The sequence below is a fragment of the Hemicordylus capensis genome, chromosome 4, assembly GCF_027244095.1.
Source record: "Hemicordylus capensis ecotype Gifberg chromosome 4, rHemCap1.1.pri, whole genome shotgun sequence".
Taxonomy (NCBI): Eukaryota; Metazoa; Chordata; class Lepidosauria; order Squamata; family Cordylidae; genus Hemicordylus; species Hemicordylus capensis.
Window position 1 is genome coordinate 217,735,790 of NC_069660.1, and position 23,198 is coordinate 217,758,987.

At 43.5% G+C, this 23,198-nt stretch overlaps 1 long non-coding RNA gene across 8 annotated transcripts in view; it reads right to left on the reverse strand.

The window, feature by feature from the left end:
* Positions 1–23,198, reverse strand: part of LOC128324101 (uncharacterized) — a 139,128-nt gene that overhangs the window by 22,465 nt on the left and 93,465 nt on the right. The window contains exon 8 of one of the 8 annotated variants that reach the window (XR_008306647.1): positions 18,020–18,881. The exons of the other annotated variants lie outside the window; for them this stretch is intronic. This is a non-coding gene — a long non-coding RNA (uncharacterized LOC128324101). Of the gene's footprint in view, positions 1–18,019; positions 18,882–23,198 lie in introns of those variants that run through there. 8 annotated transcript variants of the gene reach the window in all.

The following is a 23,198-nucleotide window of genomic DNA, read 5'->3' on the forward strand; positions in this document are numbered from 1 at the left end:
AAAGGGGGGGGGTTGTGTATGCTCTGCTAAATGCATCATTATCCACAAAACCGATTATGACAGTTTTTGGCAACTGGCCTAAATACAAATTTTCCTGATTGCTGACACGACTTCCAGCTGGAATACTAAACATTTTCATAGTCACACAATCCACTGGGTATTTTGCACTGGCTGTGAGCAAAGCCTCAGTATGCTAACCACACAGCAGGGTTCAGGGAACATTTCTTCATAAAGAGAGATGCTGATAAGATTTGCAGCCTATAGCAGGGGTTAGCTCAGCCTGCCATCAAACAGAATGTGTCCTTGTTACGTGTTAGTTTAATTTTCACATCTACACCATTTAAAAGCAGTTTTTGTTGAAACATAAGGTCTGTGTGTAGATGCCCCAACAGGTCCACCTTCCGGCTTTCAGATGTAAAGGCAGCTCTGTGTAGTTTCACAATCATCTTGCCAAAATGGAATGGCACTTTTTGTTCTGGTCCATCTTTATCTGAACAGTGATGATGTCAATGTGCTGGTTGCTCACAGGGATGTAGTGTGGCTTGTCATAAACAATGTTAGCACACTCACTGTTCTGCCCCTTCACAGCAATACTTCACAAAAGGGGGACATGATGATCTCCCACTATCTGATACTCTGCAATGTCTGTATAAACAAACAGAGTGTTGAACCCCCCCCCACCCCGGTTATGTCTGTAGGGAAAGGGAATACTTTACTGGGTGTATCACGGACAGAGTTTTGAACCCACCAGCTATGCTTGAAGGGTAAGACAACATTTGGGGGGTGGGGGGTGGGTGTCAGGAAGGAGCCCTAATATGTAGGCTAATTCAGCCCCCGCAGAGAAGGTGAATGCATTGTTAGGATTCATAAACTGAATATTTCTAGTAACAGGGTCAAAAAGAAGGGATGTTTCCTCTAGAGCACTCTGGGTGCTTGTGGTTTCAATCATATCATCCAATGCTGGAGTAATACCCCTTTCATAAGTAGAAGGTCCATTTCTTTAACCCCTTGGCATATTGAAAGGGGGTATCTGCCATGATGGTGTCCCAAGTGCATGGGTACTGTATCTCAGAGAGTTCCACTTCCCATTCCCCAGGAAGATCCAGCAGTCTAGCTAATTGGATGGTGGCTGAACTAGCATTCTGTGGGAAAGCCTTCTTGCTAGCATTACTAGGGAGGGTAATGTGAAATCCTCTGTCACCCATTGCAGAGGTCTGAAGTAGGCAACTAACTATTGAACTTGTCAAGCCAACCTACACACTTCACTAAATGTTGTTTTACTTTACCACAGCCTGTTGTAGCTAAATTTTTCCAACCCTGTACACCTGGTCCTCACCCACTTTAACTTTATGTAATTCTTCAAGATAGAAGTTGCCGAGAACTGTCTCTCCTATGTAGTCTTTTAGCAGATAGACCAGCCTTTCAGCTCTTCTGGTGACTTGGTCCACTATAAACATTTATGTGGTGTAGTTCTGTATAACCTTTCTCAAAACTCCTTTAATCTTAGAAATCCTAATGTGATCTTTTCTTAACACAGGAGACTTGACTTTCTAATGGTGAGTGCTGCCATAGACTGTTCTCCAAACAGACAGGTCATTGCTGGAGGTGACATCTACCAGCCTGCACTGTATGGTTCTGTGAAAGCTGTGGTTATAGCAATTTAGGAGCTCAGGCAGGACATCGATATACCTGAAGGTGTTGTGAGCTGTAAAATACCTCCACATAATATTATATAGAATCCACTCTGATAGATATGAAAAGGTCTTCCCGGGGACTCAGTGAGAGAACTCATACAGCAACCAAGAATCTTGGTTGCTGTATGAGTTCTCTCTATGAAGAGCATTTCATAATATTATATACAAACCAGAGAATCCACTGTGATAGAAACAGACTGTTAAGAGAGGCCAGAACTAAAAATTCCGGGGGGGACGGGACCCGTAAACCCAACAGACTTGGGGCTGTCTGGGGGGAGTTCTGGCCCAACCTGCCGTGCCCCCAGATCCAATTTGGGGTGCCCAGGCATCCCACAAGGGGGGAATGGGGCTGCTTCAAATCCCCATTATTCCCTATGGGAGAAATGCAAAAACTGAAAAAATCTTCCAAAAAAATCATTAATAATCACAGGAGTGTCTAGTTGCTTTGGGGTTTGGTGGGTGGTAAGCACCCCTGGGTGCCTACCACCCACCCCAAGTTTGAGCCCCTAGGTGCTCCACATAGGAAATAATGGGCCTGTTTGGGTCACCATTATAGCCTATGTAGAACCTTTTAGAACCAGACCGAATTCGAACCAAACTGGGGGCGGGGAGCAGTTCAAGCAAAACCAAAACTGAACCTACTGATCCTGGTTTGAAGCTGGTTTGAATTTGAACCAAACAGGCCAAGCCGGTTTAGTGCACATCCCTACGTGACATACGCAGTATTTTTAACGTGGATTCTTGAGAGCACAAACAGCAACTGAACTCAGAAGAATGTAAAACGGGTATACATATGCAAATATGCATTAGCAGAAACATTTCAACACACAACCTAACATATTCCCATCCCACATATTTCTTTCCCTCCTCCCCACTCTGTCTCTAAGGTAGAGGTCATGCCCAGCGCAGGTCACAGTCACACTTGGCCATCCTGCACAGTGCAAGCCAGCAGCGCAGTGCAGCGCAGCAACCACACCATCCAGGATAGATTAAAGAGGATTTGGGAGCCCCCAGGGAGTGTGGAGGCACTGGACTTTGGCCTGGAAGTCCAGGTTGCAAGGCTAACCTGGAAAAGGAATGGAAGGAGAGAAAAAGGCAGGGCCTATAAACAGTAGCACACATGGGGGGAAAGGGCAATGTTACATCTTGCCTTCTTCAGCAACCCCTATGCCAGCCACCAGGCCTATTTGTTTTAGGCTCCAATAGCTCCTGGATGTCTAACTTTCTGCTGAAAAATCCTCCCAAAACAACAAGAAATCCCCCTCCATTTGGCACATAACCCACCTTGAAAAACAACAAGAAAGGTCAGCAATGAAAAAAGCTCAAAGGCCAGTTAAAACGACTGTAGCATCTCTCTCCATGGGAAATGTATTTGCAGCCTAAAAAGTTGCAGTAACTAATTTCACCAAGAGAGTAATCAATAATGCAGAAATATTTGTTCCTTTAGCCCTTAACAAGAAAAGATGAATGATAATTAACAACCAGCAAACATCATCTTAACATTTCAAAACTGCTGAGGTTTTCACATGTTCTAAATTGTGCTAGCCAGACGACGTCTTGAAATCTTTTCTAGAGGAATTCTTTTCTGTTTCCATCATAGTTAGGATTATTTATTTTAGTTGTAATTATTTTTGTAAAGCTTTATTTTTAAGGGGCTATACATAACAATGCAGCAAGTAATTAGGTGAGCGCAGAGTTTATAGCTTAAGAATATAAAGTATAATGTATTGCAGCAGCAGGGAGAGAAAGGGGGGGAAATTTAAAGAGCACAGAACTATAACAACTAGTTTTGAAGGGGCTTGATGTGAAATCAACCAGAAAATGATTATTCTACAACGATAAATACATGGCACTAAAAGAAAGTCGTGAGCATTGTGAAAATCTATAAATAAAAGAGACACCCCCAAAAGCATTCTCGGGAAAGTATTTAGTGTGGCTATAAAATAGCAAATTTGTTTTCTTTATATTAAGTGTAGCTTTGATTGAATCTGCAGAATTAAACTCTAATGTTATTATAAGTTAGAACTGGAATTTCTGTCTGGCACCAAATCAAGCAAGAAAGAAGTGTGAGTCACGAAGTCTGAAGATGTGATTTGCCTTTATATGGCTTGCTTAAGGTTACTTGGGATACACTGGAAAATAAGAGTATTCCTTACATAAAGAAACAAAAATGTTTCCTCTTTAAATACACACAAAGCAAGAGGCCCACGCGTCAGTGACGCCTGTGTAGAGATAAATCTCTTTGCAAGTACAAACAGATAATCATGTTTAGCACATTTTCTGTTGAGCCTAACTTGTGGGATGAGGACATCTGACTCTTTTTTCAAGTATAAACTAAGGACTGACCAGTGCTGTCTTCCTGTGATCAGTCACACTATTGGTTATTCAGTGCAAAGAGACGGCACTCTCTTTACACACATTGCCTGCACCTTCATAGTGCACCATCAGTGCACATGTGCAGCCAGATCCTAGGCATGCCCCCCACCATGCTCAATGAGGCTTACTCCTTACTGCTTGTGATTGCCAGGCTTAATGGGCAATATGGCTGTATTTTGTCCAAATCAATTTTGAAATGTATTTTGGGTGACATGTGACTACAGGTTGGTAGTATGGGAGAAGGTGTGTGAGAAATTGGTTAGTCTCATCTAGGTCTGGTACAGAAGGGCTGTAAAGATGGGTCAGTTAGATTTGGCTGGGGAAACACTGGTTTAGGAATTAAGGATACTGAACTGAAGTTGCCAGGTTCTGCATCCTTCCTTCTCAGTCTGTACATTAAGAAATAAAGAGATTGTGATCAAGACACAATGGCTGGCTTCACACATCACTTTGCTACCACCACAAAGTGGTTTACTGCCGCCACAGAGTACTGGGAACACATGTGTGCCCAACTTCTAGTGTCTTGGGCATTTTGTATGAACCTGCCAATGTCAGCATATCCTACCCTACTTGAGGTCTGGAACCCAGGAAAGTCTGAAGTCCAAGAAAGATGTTGGGTTCTAGATCTCAAGTAGGGTAGGAACTTGCATTGGCAAGTTTGTACGAGATGCCCATTTTTGGTTCAGCCATCCCAACATCCGAAGTTGGGCACGCACACATTCCCAGGGCTCCAGCAGTGTCAAACTTGAAGTTCAAAGTGATTTGTGAAGCTGTCCTATAACTCTCTTGTGTTCTCTTCTCAACAGGAACCTGATTATCCAAAGACTGACCAGAAATTCTTACTTTGAGGTAAGAGGTACAAAACATTATTCTACCCTAACTTTTTAGGGTGGATAGATAACAATTCAGCAGATACATTCTCATGACAGCAAAATCCTGACTGGAAGCTACAGCTGATTCCCACACCCAAACTTAGTGTAGGACCAGTAAGGATGAAGCAGTATGCTTAGGGGAGAGATAGATAAGTTTATTCCGCCATTGACCAGCAAACATTTACAGTATGCTTAGGCAGATTCTGACTTTGCCAGGAAAAAGCATCCCTTTTTTTCTCAGGATACTTCCCAAGTTTTTGGTTTAGTGTTAATCTCTTCATACTTGTTGATAGTCCTAGTCAACTGGAGGAAGACCCCTAATGTTGCTAATTACAAACTTTGAAAAATATTATTTATTTATTTATTTATTTATTTATTTGATTTATATACCACCTGATATGTGTATCTCTAGGTGATGTACACAATTTAAAACACAACAACTATAAAACAGAGTAAAAACAATTAAAACAATTTCATACAATAAAAAATTTAAACAATTTCATTGGATAAAAACAAACAGTTAAAAATTAATTTTAGTTAAAAGACTGAGAAAACAGGTATGTCTTGAGGGTCTTACTAAAAGCAGTCAGAGATGGAGATGCTCTTATTTGGACAGGGAGCATATTCCAAAGCCTGGGGCAGCCACAGAGAAAGCCCAGTCCCGAGTCTCCACCAAACGTACCAGTGGCAACCATAACTGGACCTCTCCAGATGATCTTATAATAGGTGATGGGCTTCATGACAAAGAAGGTGCTCTCTTAAGTACGCTGGACCCAAGCCATTAAGGGCTTTATAACCAGTGCTTTGTATTTTGCTCAGAAACATATTGTCGGCCAGTGCAGTTCTTTTAAAATCAATGTTATACGGTCCCTTTGGGTTGTCCAAGAGAGCAGTCTGACTGCTTCATTTTGTACCATTTGTAGTTTCCAGACTACAGTATGTACAAAGGCAGCCTCACATAGAGTGCACTACAGTAATCAAGACTGGAGTTTACTGGCACATGCACCACTGTTTTAAGGTCATTTATCTCCAGAAATGGGTGTAGCTGACATATCACCCAAAGCTGATAAAAAGTGCTCCTGGCCACAGCCTCAACCTGAGAAACCAGGGACAGTTTTGAATCCAGGAGCACTCCCAAGCTATGTACCTGGTCTTTCAAGAGGAGTATAACCACATCAAAAACAAATAGATCTAAAATATGAGCTAGCAACTTGTAATGGCACTGTACTCCCCTATCAGGGCAGTAGCTAGGGGAGAAGGGTACCGTGTTCACCCTTCTCCCCGATGGGCCCTCAGAGTCAGAGATATAATGAAGAAAATAGGTAGGGGCAGGACTGGGGGCCCCTCAGGAGCTAGGGTGGCCTGCGTTCTTTGAATCTATCCACTTAATTACAGCTACGCCCCTGGGTTTAATGATTATGTGTCTAGCAAAAAAGGAAAACCAGTTACAGCCCAGTTCCTTGCATTGGCAATGGTTCATCAAAGCACTTATAATTAAGGTTAAGGATACATGCTAGGTAGATTGACAGCCAACAATGGCAGGTGGCATGGGAGCACTGATAGCCATGGCAAACCTTGACAAACTCTATTTGGATCTTGTGGCACCCAGAAATTCCCAGGGAGGCATGGAGAACAGATGGTGGAAGTGGGAACATAGACTCATAGAGCACAGACTGCCCTGTTTTAGGTTAAGCCAGGGTCTTCACCAAGGAAAGGATGCTGGACACTAATGAGTTACAAATATTTTTTTAAAACTAGTTACCCATATGTTTTCATTTCCCTCTAGCAGCCACAGTAGATCAAATGGAGGTTACAGAGAGGTGGGGGAGAGCACTAAATTTGTACAGGCACTAAACTGTACAATTTTCAACTCAAACGCATGTTTCTGAAGTGTCCAACATTATGGAAGATCTTCTTTCCACACAGAACTCTGCAATCACCATGGCAAGAGGCGAGACTTGGAAGTCTCTAGAAGAGGGAGCTGAAGGCTTGCTCTTTCTCTTTCTTCTGAAGTTCAACAAGAACCAAGTCTTAATGGTTTGGATTCATGCTGTATATCTAGCCATCTAAGGCTTACATCCTTACATATGTATGCAGCTATCATACAAAGAGGTCAGAAGGCTTCCAGAATGTCCATATTGCTCATGATTTCAGCTTAAGATATTTAAAGTGACTCATTAAATGCATATAAAGATGTAACAGATGTCTAAGTGCACCTTGGGATGTTCCTATGCCCTCTCCACCTCCATGGAATATTAATCATGCTTTCACATAGCCAAAAACTCACCTTGAAGTGAATGAACAAGGCTGTATTTACACCTCTGTTATTTTCCAGAGCTAGAATGGCAACAGTGTACCTCCTTAATGCCAGATATGCCAGCTCAGGACAGAGAGTCATTTCCACACACTTCTAGCTAGGGATCCTGCCCTCGACACACACGTTTGATGCTTATACATGGTCTCTTGGCTGCCTACACTGCTGTCCATCTGGTGAGATGGCGTGATGCCAGCGTACAAGGTAGCATGCCAGCTCCACTTGCACAAACATGCCAAGATGCGGATTTGTTTTTAGACATTCTCTCTTCATGATGTTGTGGATATCCTTCCCCGGGAGAACATTCCTACCAGGAAGGATTAAAGAACATTGGGGCAGTACTATATCTCGTTGTATCTACACCCACACCAGGACTCCAGGTTTATTATTATTAGTTATTATTTGGAATATTTATCTACCATTTTTCAACAACAAAACAGCTCTCAAAGTGGTTTACCTGGCAAAAGGAATAAGAAAATGGTTCCCTGTCCCCAATGGTTCCCTGTTCATTTTGGGATCACAAGCCAAAATGAAACCCAAGGGCGACATTAGCAACAGCCACTGGGAGGGACATTATACTGGCATGAATAGGGACAGTTACTCTCCCTCTGCCTTAAAAGGTGTTGCTTTGCCTAGTTAACAGGGAATTACTTATCCCCGCTGGTATGTTTCCCAGACTATGGGAAACACCTATATTGGGCAGCAGCGATATAGGAAGATGCTGAAAGGCATCACCTTATACTGTGTGGCAATGGTAAACCCCTCCTGTATTCTACCCCCCCAAAAAACCACCACAGGGCTCTGTGGGTGCCAGGAGTCGAAATCAACTTGATGGCACACTTTACCTTTACTTATACCTCTGGGATTAAGCATCACACAAACTTGTATAAAACCCATCTGCATAAAAGAGGTATCACATGGGCTTGGGCAGGTTATGACCTGCACCAGGGGGGCGAGCAGCCATGCTGGCAGCTACATCAGGCAGGCAAGACCCCTAACTAGCCCTCTCGCCAACCCCACTACCCCTTAGAGCTTCCCGGGAACCCCAACCCTTTACTTGTAAAAAGGAATCCTCACTGGATTCACCTTTACAAGTAGAGCCACTCCAGCTGGGTTCCCCTTTACAAGTATAGCCACTCAAGCTGCCAAACCACTTCAGTAACACCCAATTCAGTTCAAATTCAGTCCAAATTCAAACCAAACCACAATTTTTGGTTCATCAACACCCCTAACTAGGGATCACTTTGTTTGAAGCCCTATGCCAGTGTTCTTCATGGTAAAGCCTGGGAGCCAGTGGCAGCTTCTATCAGCCAAAGCTGAGTGTTCTGCACAGTTTCCCTGGCATCGTGCAAGCGGAGTGTTCTGCACTTTTCCAAGCACTGGTGGGGCTTGGGGGTCCTTTAAGGGAAATTGAATACACTCTAGCCACAGTGCCATCTTGGAAGGTGCACATGGAGCATTGGGGAGTGTAGTCCTTCCCAGCACTACCACCATAGAGCTCTCTGGGAAAACTCTGGGAATAACTACACTTTCCAGCAGTAGTTGCATACCTTCTAAGATGATGCCCCCAGCACTGCCGAAAACACACTTGCAGAGGTCAGCATAGTGGGAATTGGCTCTCACAATGAATGGTCCCCCCCCCCCCGAAAATGGCAAAAATAATGCAACTTGAAATAGAATGATAACTGACCTATTCTATAGCTTGCTCGCTCTTTTTTTACTATTATCATCCTCCCCCCATTCTGAGATGTTACAGCAAAACCAAGATGATGCTATCTTCCTTAGCATAACAGTGGCCCTTTATTTGCAAACTGTGAGGGTTCTTACAAGAGACACTTTTACCCTCTCACACATAGTTTCTTCATAAGAACAGCCCTGCTAGATCAGGCCCAAGGCTTATCTAGTCCAGCATCCTGTTTCACACAGTAGCCCACTAGATGCCTCTGAGAAGCCTACAGGCAAGAGGTGAGAGCATGCCCTCTTTTTTCCTGTTGCTTCCCTGCAACTGGTATTTAGAGGCATCTTGCCTCTGAGGTTGGAGGTGCCCTATAGCCACCAGCCATTGATAGATCTGCCCTCCATGACTTTGTCTAAGCCCCTTTTAAAGCCACCCAAGCTAGTGGCCATCACCAGATCCCATGGCAGAGAATCCCATAGATTAATTAAGTGCTGTGTGAAAAAGTACTTCCTTTTTTGGTCCTAAATTTCCTGGGCATCCATTTCATGGGATGACTCCTGGTTCTAATGTTGTAAGAGCAGGAGAAAGATTTATCTCTGTCCACTCTCTCTACACCACGCATAATTTTGTACATTTCTATCATGTCTCCCCATAATCGCCTCTTTTCCAAACTAAAAAGCCCCAGATGCTGTAGCCTTGCCTCATAAGGACGGTGCTCCAGGCACCTGATCATCTTGGTTGCTCTCTTCTGCACCTTTTCCAGTTCTACAATATCCTTCTTAAGATATGGTGACCAGAATTCTATGCAGTACTCCAAATGTGGCTGCACCATAGATTAGTATGTCATGATAAACATTAGTATTTTTATTTTGAATTCCCGTCTAATGATCCCTAGCATTGTATGTATGTAAATGGGTGTAATCCAGTTTACAGACCATATGAATCCAGTTTTTAAGACAACCAAAGGCTATAGAGGAAGGAAGAATTGTATTTCAACATGAATGTGGTTTTTGAGTCACCTGTGAGTAGTCGGCCCCTGTCTGAAATGTTTTGTTGGCCCGCCAGCCATAATTCTGTCTGTAGAGCTGTATGCCTTATTTTATGTATTTAGTGATGAAAAAAAAAATCTGTCTCACTAACAGATCAGCCCAAACCAAACAAATTGATTGATTGATTAAGTGCCGTCAAGTTGGTGTCGACTCTTTGCCACCACATAGATAGATTCTCTCTAGGATGATCTGTCTTCAATTTGGCCTAAGGTCTCTCAGTGGTACATTCATTGCTGTCGTAATCGAGTCCATCCACCTTGCTGCTGTTTGTCCTCTTCTTCTCTTTCCTTCAACTTTTCCCAGAATTATGGACTTCTCAAGGGAGCTGGGTTTCCGCATGATGTGTCCGAAGTATGAGAGTTCGAGCCTGGTTATTTGTGCCTCAAGTGGAAATTCTGGATTGATTTGTTCTAGGATCCATTTGTTTGTTTTCCTGGCTATCCATAGTATCCTCAAAAGTCTGGCTGTCCATGGTATCCTCAAAAGTCCATGGTATCCTCAAAAGCACCAAAGTTAAAAAGCGTCAATACCTTTCTAATACTAAGCCAAATAATCAGATAACTAGTCAATCTAAAAAAAAAAAAAAACTATTAACTATAACTAACTTGTTATTAATTTCAGTGGTGCTTAGTCATGACTAACTAATCTGGATGTTGCCCAGAAATATCAAAAATGCTTAAAAGCAGAAATAGCAAGAGAGAATCACACAACCAGCAACAGATTAAATACCAAGCTGAATAGAGGTGCTTCCAAGAGGTGCTGAAAGCAACAGAGATTAAGGCCTAGGCCAAACTTCCAGGGCAGGGACTTCCACATCCTGGGCACTGCCAGAGATAGAACCATCTCCCACTTTCCCCTACCAACTAAACAAATAGGCATGTCCTCTCCCACACCAAGGGGAGTCTAGCTACTTTTACAGCAGGAGAAGTTTCAGCTGTGAACAGCAATCAGTGGGCCACCGGCTGGCCAGCCATGCCCTAAATGATGAGAAATCCTCTGTGATCTTTCCAGTCAGATAAGTGATATGTAGATAGGAGAAGTTTCTGGGCAAAATTGCAGTCAAGATGGAAGCAGCTATCTCTCAGACTAGAGCTGACAAGAAAAACAAGACCTAGCATCTAGAGTGTTGCACGCATCTCCTTTCTAAAAGGCACCCTCCATGACTTGAGCCTGCCAGAAGCATGACCTTCTTAGAAATTTTTATTTGTATTGATGTCACCTTTTAATAACCTCTCATTGCAACTCCCGCAACATAACCGTTTTCATTAAAACTGCTGTCACAATGCCAGAATTTTATTTAGAAACATCTATTTATTTTGATCTTTCAAGAGGAAAATAAATGGAAACAGTCATTTTGTTTTCAGAGGTGTCCAGGGACAGGTACATGATTGGCATCTCATGGTAGTTTGTGAAATCGTACAAATGGATACTTCCTTGATGCTTGAAATGTCTAAAAAGGTGTGAGTGCATGTGAGTGCGAGTGTAGTGTGTGTGTGTGTGTAGGCTGGAAATTTTTTTTTATGAATGATACTCTGTAAAATATCAGAGAAGGGGGAAACGTCTGACATACATTGCATAGCAATTGAGGGCTAATGAAGATCCAGGTATTAAATCAATTAAGAAGTATCAAAAGCTACCTAATCATCAAGGAACAAAATTGGCACCACAATATGTAGTGAGTATGGGAAAGCCTAATTTACTAAACATACCCTGCAGTCACATAATTGCATGTAATTTTACCAGCATAATTAACTAATTTAATTACCACTTCTCAAGTGCATCAATTATTGACATTACAGAGTTTTCAGACAGCGGAATTACTGTGTGATACATTCAGAGAATGCAAAGTGTTCCCTGCACTTGCTTCTCTAGTCACAGGCAACAACTGAAGGGGGATCCGAGAAGCACCTCATCTTTTGCTGTCATACCCCACACACCCCCACTGTGAGGAAATACGTTGTAGGGAGCACAGCTGAGCAACCAGTTTAGAATGCAAAAGAAACCACCATGTGTTTTATGTCAGACATAAGGTTGAATACAAAGAATTAAGGTATACAGCCTCCCCCCGCCCCGTCCCTTCATTAAATCTGGTTAAACAGGTCTTGCAGGAGCTTCCAAAATCTGCAAAACCTGTGATAGGACAGTGGGACAACAAAAACTGAAGTATCTGGGACAGTGGGACAACAAAAACCGAAGTGCACACTGAAGCTTTTGAAGTATCTGAAAAATGATTCTCTATACACAGTTTAAGTCAAGAGACAGCAGCCTATGGCATAGGTGCCAAAAGTGACATGGGAAATTTTTTTGAGCAGCACTCACACTGCCAGGAAGACTGGCTGCTACAATGCTCACCCCTTGCTTCTGGCTGGTGTGTCACGGCTTGCTGTAGCTGGCAGTGGACATCCAGGATTGGTGGCATTGGTCTCCCTGGCTGTGCCAGCTCTCGCTCTCTCACGAGCATGTTCATTTTTTCAAAGCAAGTACATTCAAGAGAGAGAGCCAGCCAGTTGGCATAGTCAGCGAGACCTCTGCCACCAATCTCGGATGTCCATTGCCTGCTACAGCAGGCAGTGACATGCCAGCCAGAGGCAGGCATTGGGCACTGTAGGAGGAAGAGAAGTGGTGAGAAGTGGGCACAGGCATGCACATGTTGCAGGTGGGCGCACACACGCGTGTGCATGATGGGTGTGACGGGTACATGCCCATCCCTGGTGCACGCAGGTGTGTCTGTCACTTCCGGGAGACAGGGCGGCAGGGAAGTATGCTGCTGCCCCGAGGGGCTTTAACAAAACGGAGCGCCGGCGGGGGAAATGCGGCAGGAGGAGTAAGTGCACCCACCCCCGCCCTTAAAGATGCACCCCCCACCATCGAACCGGTGGAACTGCCCACTGATCAAACCGGTTCAGGGGCCCATAAAGGGACTCCAAACCGGTTCCGTACACATCCCTATTCTCCAGTGCTGCTGAAACACAATACCAAATTGTGTGCACAAGTCATCGATTGAAGCAGAGAATGGCAAATAAAATGAGCCATCTTATTTATTTATTTATCTTTGTTTGTTTATATCTATGTAAACCGCTTTGGGAACTTTTGTTGAAAAGCAGTATATAAATATACCTTGCTTTCATATTTGTATCCTTTATGCCCATAGTACCTAATGGGTAGTTGTTCAACCCATTCCAACGGGATCTACTGGTGTATAGCCAATGAACCTTTTCTCTACAGTAAGCAAACACAGAGACTTGTGTCCAGTAAAGCTCAAAACTTTGTATGAGTTTTCAGCTCAGGAGCCAAGTTGGAGATTAGCGTGGTCATCAAAGCATTGCCATTATCTCATAGAGCTGAGACAGTTATCAATGTCAGCTAAAGTCCTATTCACACATTACGTGCAATATGTGTATAGTGTATGCACAAAGAGATCTGAACATATGTACAGTTATTCACAAGTTTTGGTTTTTAATGAGTTTTATGTTAAAAGATTTTTTTTAAAAAAAATAATTATTGTGAACCACCCTGGGCCATTTTTGGATAGGCAGTATATAAAGGAAATCAATAAATAAGTCGCATTCTACACACATAGAGCAGTATACTTCCTATCTGAACCCTGCATTTGAGGAGGCCTGTATCCAGATTCACTTTTAAAATGAACAGTTGCAGTCATTCACACTAGCAAGTGTACATACACCTATATGTATGTACAACATAATGTCTGAATAAGGCTCTGTCTAGGATTCAACTGAAGCTGTTGCTTGCTATGGCTAAGTCCCGCACACTATTTCTAATACTCAGCCCTGAAATATGCAAGATGGAATACCTGTTAAAGAAGGAGAACTGCTTCGGTCCTGCTAACATTTTTCTCCAGGCAGTGTTTCTCTTTTTCTAGAGAGCATGTTAATTCCGTGAAGCAGAACTGTCTACTCTGTCCTATAGGATAGCACCTACCACGGGTCCAACGTTATACATTCCCCAGCTAAGTGTATATAGACAGGCAATACTCACAGTTGGAAAACAAGAGTCAGCTTCAGTATGTGCTTTCAGTGGGTGCTCATAGGTACAAAATCTTGGTGTAATGTAGTGATTAAAAGTGCAAGCTAGGAAGTCCCTGGTTTGACGCTCACAGCCAATTGCATCTGTACACATACAAAAAACTTTGGCAAAGAACACCAAAAAGGGATGAAAGGAACCTGAATTTGTTTTTGTTTTTAACAAGGGGTGGAGAGAGGGAGGGGCAGTGGTCGTGAGGAGGTGCTGCTTGAGGCATTTGTCCAAACCAGTCAGAGAATAGTTCGCTCCTCTTGAATGGAATGTTGTAACATGTGATGCAGCTGGGTTCTATTAACTTTTGCACAGGAAACAGAATGATAATCGATGACAGATTGATAATTGCCACCATCATAAGGTGGTGTGGGCTGCAGCACACCATTTTCAACGACAGGCTGCACCATTCATATTCATGCAGACATATGCCGAACCTCCAACATCATGCAATAGATCAAACTGTAACTCTCTGGACATGCAGGATAGCATAGGAACATAGGAAACTGCCATATACTGAGACAAACCATAGGTCCATCTAGCTCAGTATTGTCTACACAGACTGGCAGCGGCTTCTCCAAGGTTGTAGGCAGGAATCTCTCTCAGCCCTATCTTGGAGATGCCAGGGAAGGAACTTGGTACCTAGATACTCTTCCCAGAGCAGCTCCATCCCCTAAGGCGAATACCATACAGTGCTCACACTTCTGGTCTTCCTTTCATATGCAACCAGGGCAGACTCTGCTTCGCTAAGGGGACAAGTCATGCGTGCTACCTCAAGACCAGCTCTCTTCTTGGAAGGAGACTGAGTACAGACAGATTATCACTCACTCACCGCTGGGTAACTATAGCCAGCCCTTTCAAATCCAGGAGTAAGAGGCACCAATATGCCTGAAAAGCCAATACTCTTGGTTTTAGAGTAGAGAAGCTTAAGACCCAATCTAATTCTGCAAATGAAGTAATAGCAAAGATCAATCTGAAGTGCTTGGGCAGAATCCACTGAGGCTCTTCTCACGAGCAGCTTAGCCCAGGCTAGGGCAACCTGGGCTGCTCGTGTGGAGCGCAGGGATCCACAGGGATCCTGGCACTTCTGCCCAGCCAAACCTTACTTTTAAGTCCAACTCTTAGCCACGATTAAAGGGAGCAAGTGCTCCCTTAACCCAGCTGCTGGGATCGTGTCTCCTTGCGTGCCTAAAGCACTGGTCTGATGGGGGAATTCCCCAATGCACCGCGCCTTCCCAGTCTCTGGAGAGCCGTGCTGCTTGGTGCAACACTCATCATCTGGGAACACAGTCCATGCTCCCAGCAACGTTTTCACCGTTGCCTGGGGGGAAGGTAAGTTTGGAACAGCCTTCCGCCCATGTGCATGCCAGTGTGGTCATGTAAATACCCTGATTATCTAGCCAAATATTGCTAGGATGCATGCCATTTCCCACATAGAAGTTCCTCTTGTGTAAGAGGAACCACACATTTTGTAATGTGTGATGCAGCTGGACCCTAAGAGGTGTTTTTAAAGCATTTAACTACCACTCCTTCCTGGTCAACAATCCACTTCCAAGACATCTCTGATGCCTCGTTAGCTACACAAATTCAGAAAAACGCAATCCCACCCCCTACAAAAGTGTAGCAACAATATGTAAATCTTCACCTGAAACTCTTTCATTGCAGCAATGAGCTTTTTAAAGTCAAGAGAGATGTCATCGCTTGCTCCCTCTGGAGCCCTAAGAATCAGTGTCAGTAAAAAAATGGGCAGTGTCAGTAAAAATTATGCCCCATGTCAGTAAATTTGTTAACGGGGTGGTTAGAAACCCTGGGAGCTGTGATTTTCTTTTCACAGTGCCCTCTTGTACTTGACCTTTGCACAGCTGTTTCACAGTATCTGGAGATGACTGAACTGTGAAATGGTGATTACAGGAAAGGGGGTATTTTAATGAGAGAATGCAATCCAGATCAAAGAATGCAAAAAGGCCATTCTCTTCTCTATCAATCAAGATATAGAAAGTCTGCTTCTTAATTCAGATGAAAATAGGAGCAATTAAATGTTATCCAATTAAAATATAATTACCAGTATTCTTTATTGTACTTTTTTTTAAAAGCAGAAGCGTCTGATTTTGTTTTATAGTGATTCCTTTTAGATAATTGTAAAGATGAATGAAAGGAAACAAACACACACAAAAACCCCTCAAGAAACCTAAAATAGAATCAAACAGGAACATGGAAGAATCTAAAGATTACTTGGCTGGATTAGACCAAAGGTCCATCTAATTCAGCATTCTTTATCCAACAGTAACCTGACAAGATTCATCTGGGATAGACATAAGAAGGCTATGATACTGAAATGTGGTTTTAACAAATTTCGTCTCAGCTAAGGTTCTCCTCTTTGTAATCTCAAACATTCATGAAAACAACACATTCTCTCAGGAGCCTGAAATTGAATTATGATGGGTGATATTTGATTGACTGACTGACTGACTGACTGCTACTACTATGAATATTTATATATCGCTTTCAACAAAAGTTCTGAAAGCAGTTTAAATTAAAGCATATATACCAATTTGACACGCCAAGGAATAGCCACTCACATAAACTCACATGCCAGGTAAATGACCAGGTCAGTCTCAGACTGATCATAAACTGCTTTTAAGTGAACCTGAAATCAGCAGCGTCTGTTTGTTTATTTCTGTGTTGCACTGACAATATTCTTATGGATTAGCAGAGACTGGGCCAAAGTAAAATATATGCTTTTGGAGGCACTATGAAAAAGAATTTAGATTGCAAAGGTTTCCAGTGAACCAAAGATTTATTCAGAACTTTACTTTGGACTTTTCTGATGTTGTTTTCCACATCAGCACCTGTGGTTTATGGTTTAGAGCTTAGCCAACTACTTGAAAGAGAAAACATGCACTGGCAGGACCCCAATAAAGTATCAGACGTATATAAGCCATACTGATTTCAATAAGTCTGAAGTGAGCATAACTCTGTACTGGATTGTGTCCAGAGTTGAGTTTTCTTCAGAATAGCAGACTGCCTAAAATACTTGCATCCATACTGAACAAAACATAAATGGGGACATATCGAGCCTATTAGCTCAGCGTTGTCCTTCAGTTAACCCAGACGGCTGAAGAACTCCCAGGAAGACAAGCATTAATTATTAGCTAATTCTTCCCATTGTGTGTGTGTTGTGGGGGGAGGGGACAGCTGAAGTTAATCCTAATGAAGTGGTGTAAATAAGATGAAGGAAAGGTAGATTTCTCTAGGGAGAACTAAACCTTTTCTTATATAGACACAGCCATACTTGATTTTTTTTTTAAGCCGTCAAGAACTTCTGAACTACCAAGTGACCTGAAATGACCATTTGGTACCAAACTTGAAGCAAATATCTGACTTTTATATGGTGCTGTTACACATCAGAGAGTCAAGAATCCATGAAGGGGGAATCCATCACATTTTCAATTTTTAAAAAGTCTGGACACCAGTTAATTATTAAGTCATTCAAGGGTGCAGATACCCCACCACAAACATTTAAGAGCCCCACCACCACCATTTTAATGAACAGCCCCCACTGCCAAACCCAGTAACCCACATCTCCTCCCAAAAGTGCCTTTCCTCCCCCAGAAAAAAAATTAAGTGAGGAGTTGTTCCTAAAGCTTTCCTTCTGTCTGCACCCTTGAGTCATTGAAAAAGAATGTTCTTTCTTCAGGAATTTAATCTAGCTGGCCTGTCAGATTGCTCAGGGCAGGAAGTTTCATAGAGTGGGGGCCACCACCTAGAAGGTCCTGTCATTATGACAGCCAACATACTCTCAAAGCAAATCCCCATTTGATAACCTTAGTGCATGGGGAGCCTTGTGCAGGAAGAGCCAGTATGCCATGGATATGAATCCATTTAATACAATTAGAATCTGATCAACATTTACATTTGGTATACAATGTAAATATGAAGGAAGAGATAAACATCTTTCCACTGAATAACAAGCTGAAAAACTATTGTTGCTGAAGCCTGAAACCAAAACCATACCTATGGCCGTGTTCATCACAATCTCAGATCTCCGTGTTCCTGGAACTGAACAGCCTAGGTGGGAATGTTGCCTTTGATTCTTCATTGGCGAATACAGAAATGCCCATCATGTCCTGAGACAGGACATGAGGAAAAGGCCCATCCAGGGACGGAAGGGAATTAAGAATAGCCCATAGACTTAAAATCTCATCACAATTGCTCTTTATTGTTTAGCATAATGGTTAGTCCAGCCATTTCCCCTCTGTCCAGTCCAATGTTCAAATGGCCATTTAGGTTTTGATGAGCAATCACTTAAATTGGACTCAAGACAGCTGGCATGTGTCTGTGGCTTCCGTGTATTAGCAAATGGGCAGTTGGTCCATTCAGTCTGGCCCATGCTAACAAATAAAGCTTTGTTACGACTGCTCCTGTAGAGGAGCAGACCACTGAGGCGACATTATAAGCAGTATAGGGTGATTCTGTTGCAAGCAGTTGGCCTAAGGAGGTTTGCTCAGTTGCAGCCTAGTATGAAGTGTACTGCTCTCCCGACAGAAATAAGAAAGACTTTTTATTCGGGTCAGGAGAAACAATTATCCCTTGTGTGTACTTTTCCTGGAGGTGGTTCTGCAGCTTTTTCTTTTCAGGTTCTTTTAACATACTTTGAGCTTGTCAGAATGCAACAGAATCCACATAACTTGCAGGCAAGGGAGACTATATCCTGCTTCAGTGTTACCAAAGAGTCATTATGCGCAATCATACTCATTTCCACATGCTGAGATTTGGCTATAGAAAGCTTGGATTTCTTTCATTTATTTATTTAAGCTATTTATTTGCTGCTTTCTCGCTTGGAGTCTTCAAAACAACTGGCAACTGAGGCCAATAAAATTACAATAATAAATCCAAATTAATACAATAATGACAAGCAATAAGTATAAAAATATAGGCCAAAAACAATGTAGCAAATAAGAAATAAGGAGAGTCAAACACAAATAGTAGACACTATCTATGAAACCATAAAACAGCAGGGAGTAAATGCAGCAAGACAGCAGTAAAAGAATACAACAGTTGAACAGTCAAAAAATTAAGAAGACCCAGGGTTCAATCATTAAAAGCCTTAATGCATTAAAGAAAAGTCTGAACTTGGCACCTCAGTGATATTGGGTGCCCCATGAATATGCCACAGGGTGCAAACCCTAAGAAGACCCTTTTCCTGGTTGCCACCTCCCTAATCTCAGAAGGCAGAGCTACCTGGAGGAAGACCACTGAAGCACAGCTTCAGACCAGTCAGGTTCATATGGAAGAAGATAATCCTTCAGGTACCTGGTTCCAACCTACAGTATTTAGAACTTTGTAATACTAACAATAATACCAAGAAACAGTAGCCACCACAGAGTTTTCAGCACTGGCAATATGCTCAGACCAACACAACCCAGTAAACAATGCTTGTGCTGTACTCTGGACCTGTTGAAGTTTCTAAACAATCTTCAGAGGAAGCCGCATGTACAGTGCATGGCAATAATCTAATCTGGACATTACCAGATCAAGGATAACTGTGACCCCAGAGGGTCACAGCTGGTGTACCAACCTAACCTGGTAAAATGCAGTGGGTGCCATGAATGCTACCTGAGCATCCAATATCTGGACTGGATCTGCTTGCTACCACAAGACCAGCTCTCCTCTCCTTTAAAGACTTTTTTAAAGTTGTCAGAGATGGGGATGCTCTTATTTCACTAGGGAGCGCATTCGCACTCCAAAGCTTCGATATGGAGATTGCAGAGAAGCTGAAAAATGTTCTATGCATCTGTCTTCATGGTGGAGGATACTGAGTGTATACCTGTGCCTGAACCGAGCTTCTCAGGGACAGAGGCTAAAGAAATGAATCAGACAGAGGTGACAAGAGACCAGGTTCTAAACTGTCTGAAAAAATTAAAAATTAACAAATTGCCAGGGCCAGATGACATTCACCCAAGAGTCCTTAAATAACTTAAATGTGAAATTGTCAATCTCCTTGCAAAAATATATAACTTATCCCTACAATTAGGCTCTGTACCAGAGGACTGGAAAGTAGTTAGTGTAACACCGATTTTCAAAAAGAGAACCAGAGGGGATCTGGGAAATTACAGGCCAGTTAGATTAGCGTCTGTTGCAGGCAAATTGATGGAAAGCATTCTCAAGGATAAAACTGTTAAGCGTATAGAAGAACAGGCCCTGCTGAAGACTAACCAGCATGGCTTCTTTAAAGATAAATCTTGCCTCACTAACTTTTTGGAGTTTTTTGAGAATGTCAACAGGTGTGTGAATAAAGGTGATCCAGATGGTATAGTATACTTGGACTTACAAAAAGCTTTCGACAAAGTTCATCAACAAAGGCTCTTGAGTAAACTTAGCAGTCATGGGATAAGGGGACAGGTTTATGTGTGGATTGGTAACGGCTTGAAGGAAAGGAAACAGAGAGTAGGAATAAGTAGACAGTTCTCTAAATGGAGGGAAGTAAGAAGAGGGGTCCCTTAGGGATCTGTACTGGGACCAGTGCGCTTTATCTTGTTCATAAATGATCTAGAAATTGGGGTAACCAGCAAAGTAGCCAAATCTGCAGATGACACCAAACTATTTAGGGTAGTGAAATCCAAAAGAGATTGTGAGGAGCCCCAAGGATCTCTCCAAACTGGGGGAGTGACCAACAAAATGGCAAATGTGGTTCAATGGAAGCTAGTGATGCATATTGGAGCAAAAAAAAAAAATCCAACTTCTCAAACACACCGATGGGGTCTGAGCTGTCAGTGACTGACCAGGAGAAGGAACTTGGGGTTATGGTGGACAGCTCACTGAAAGTGTTGCCTCAATGTGTGGCAGTTGTGAAAAAGGCCAATCCCGTGCTCAAAATCATTAGGAAGGCTTTTGAAAATAAAACTGCTAATATTATAATGCCCTTATACAAAACTATCTTGTGGCCACCTTTGGATTACAACATACAGTAGGGATGTGCACAAATCGATTTTTTAATTAGATTTGTGCCCAAAACATATCACCCCTGATTTGTTTTGTATCCAAATCTACCCCTTCCAAATCACCCCACATTCGATTTGTATTTGCTTTGATTTGATTTGGATTCAGACTGATTTGGACCACTTAACAAGGTTCTAGGGGCACCAAATCTGGGTGGTGGGTAGGTCCACATGGGTGCCACCTACCACCCAGGGAGAGGGAGAAATATTTGCCTCTATCAAATTTCTCCACACGATGAATGATTTTATAGGCCTCTATCATGTTTCCCCTCAGTCATCTTTTTTCTAAACTAAAAAGCCCCAGGAATTTTTTCACACCTGGCTATTATTATTATTATTATTATTATTATTATTATTATTATTATTATTACCCAAGTTGCCCAAGCCCCCCAAGAGTTCATTGTACACAGGTTCACCTTTCTGGTGACACCTACTCCTACAGTGCAGCCACCTTTGGCAGCTGAGGTGGTAGTAGTAGGAGTGAGCCCAGGCAAGGAAGAAGGACCTCTTCTTCCCCTGGTGGGGGCGTGGGGAGAGGTGGTGGTGACAGCTGCTAGCCCAGCTAGATCCTCCCCTCCTCCACAATGAGCCACCCTATCACGTTGACCCCATCCTCCGCATGTTCCAAGAGTGAGGAGGAGCTGGGGCAGGAGGATGTCATTCCTGTTGCCCCTGGACCTTCGCAGTCATGGACAACAGAGGGTGGTGAGGGTGCTGGTGGTGACCAACCAGCAGGCCCAGTAGTGCCACCAGCACTTAAGCAGTCCAAGACCACTGGCAGCACTGTGTGGGAGCACTTTGAGTGCTGCCAAAGTGAGCTTGCACATGCTGTCTGCATCCACTGCAGGGCTCAGGTCAGTAGGGGAAATGAGCTTCCAGTCCACGGTGGACAGGTCGCAAACTCTCAAGCCACAGTTCCTCTCCAGGGCATGGATAGCCGCCTCAGCATCTGGGGACATCATAGATGTGAAGGCACATCAAGCGGCATCATCCGGGCGTCCTCACTACTGCTTCCTGCACTAGGACACTTATGTGCCCTCAACTAGTGGTTGCAGCAAGGCAGTGTTCCCTCTAACGGGGATTCCCAGATGTTGTTGACTACAACTCCCAGACTCTCCAGCTGCAAAGGCTCTTGCTTGGGGATTATGGGAGTGGTAGTCAACAACATCTGGGAATCCCTGTTAGAGGGAGCACTGCAAGGGACATGCTCCTGCTTCTGCTCTGAAGTAGGACAAGTTTCCTGTCATGCAGTGGGTGAGTCCAGTGGGCAAATGGTCTAGTCACCCAGAGGCATGTCTCATTACCTGGACCATTGGAGAGATAATGGCTCTGGACAACCAGCTGTTTCAGATGGTAGATAATGCCGGCTTACGCTGGCTATTCCAGCTGTTTATCCCAAGTAAAAAATTCCCCTCACACACCACCTTCAGTAGGAGGGTGATGCCCTCCCTGTATCAGACATGCAGGGAGGCTATGTTGGGGCTGCTGGACTCAGCAGGACCCAACACCAGTTTGAACTCCGTTACAGATGTCTGGACCAGTTGTAGTGATCCACTACATGCTTTCCTGTCCCTCAATGCCAACTGGTGGGGACCGGAGAGAGAAGGGACAACATCTGCTGCCTCTGGCATGGCCAGCACCTCCTCCCAGGCAACAAATCTCAGGTGGGCTCTGCTGCATGTGAAGCCATTGGACACCAACTTCATAGCAGATGAGCTGTCATTGATCATCTGATGCCAGGTGGAGGAATGGCTGTCCGGGCAGCCAAACCTCCACAGAGGCTTCACAGTCACCGACAATGGTGACAGTGTAGTGAGGGTGGCACACCAGCTGCAGTTCGTGTCAATACACCGTATGGTACACATTCTGCACCTGGTTGTGATGCACTTGGAATCAAGGAGGCAAGGGCGAGGGAGCTTTGGGGCTCTCCCCATCAGGAGCTGCTGCTGCCACAGCTGCCTTTGTGGACAAGTGCCACAAGATTGCAGCCTATTTCCACCACAGTGAGAAGGGTAGACAATTGCTCTGGGAGAAGTATCACAAGCTCAGCCTACCTTCGCACATCATCCCAGAGGATATTGAGACAAGGTGGAACTCCACTTTGCTCTTGCTCCAGCACCTGCAGGAGCAAGTGGTGGCCATTCATGCCCTGGCGAGCAACTGTGGCTTGGGAGTGTGCGAC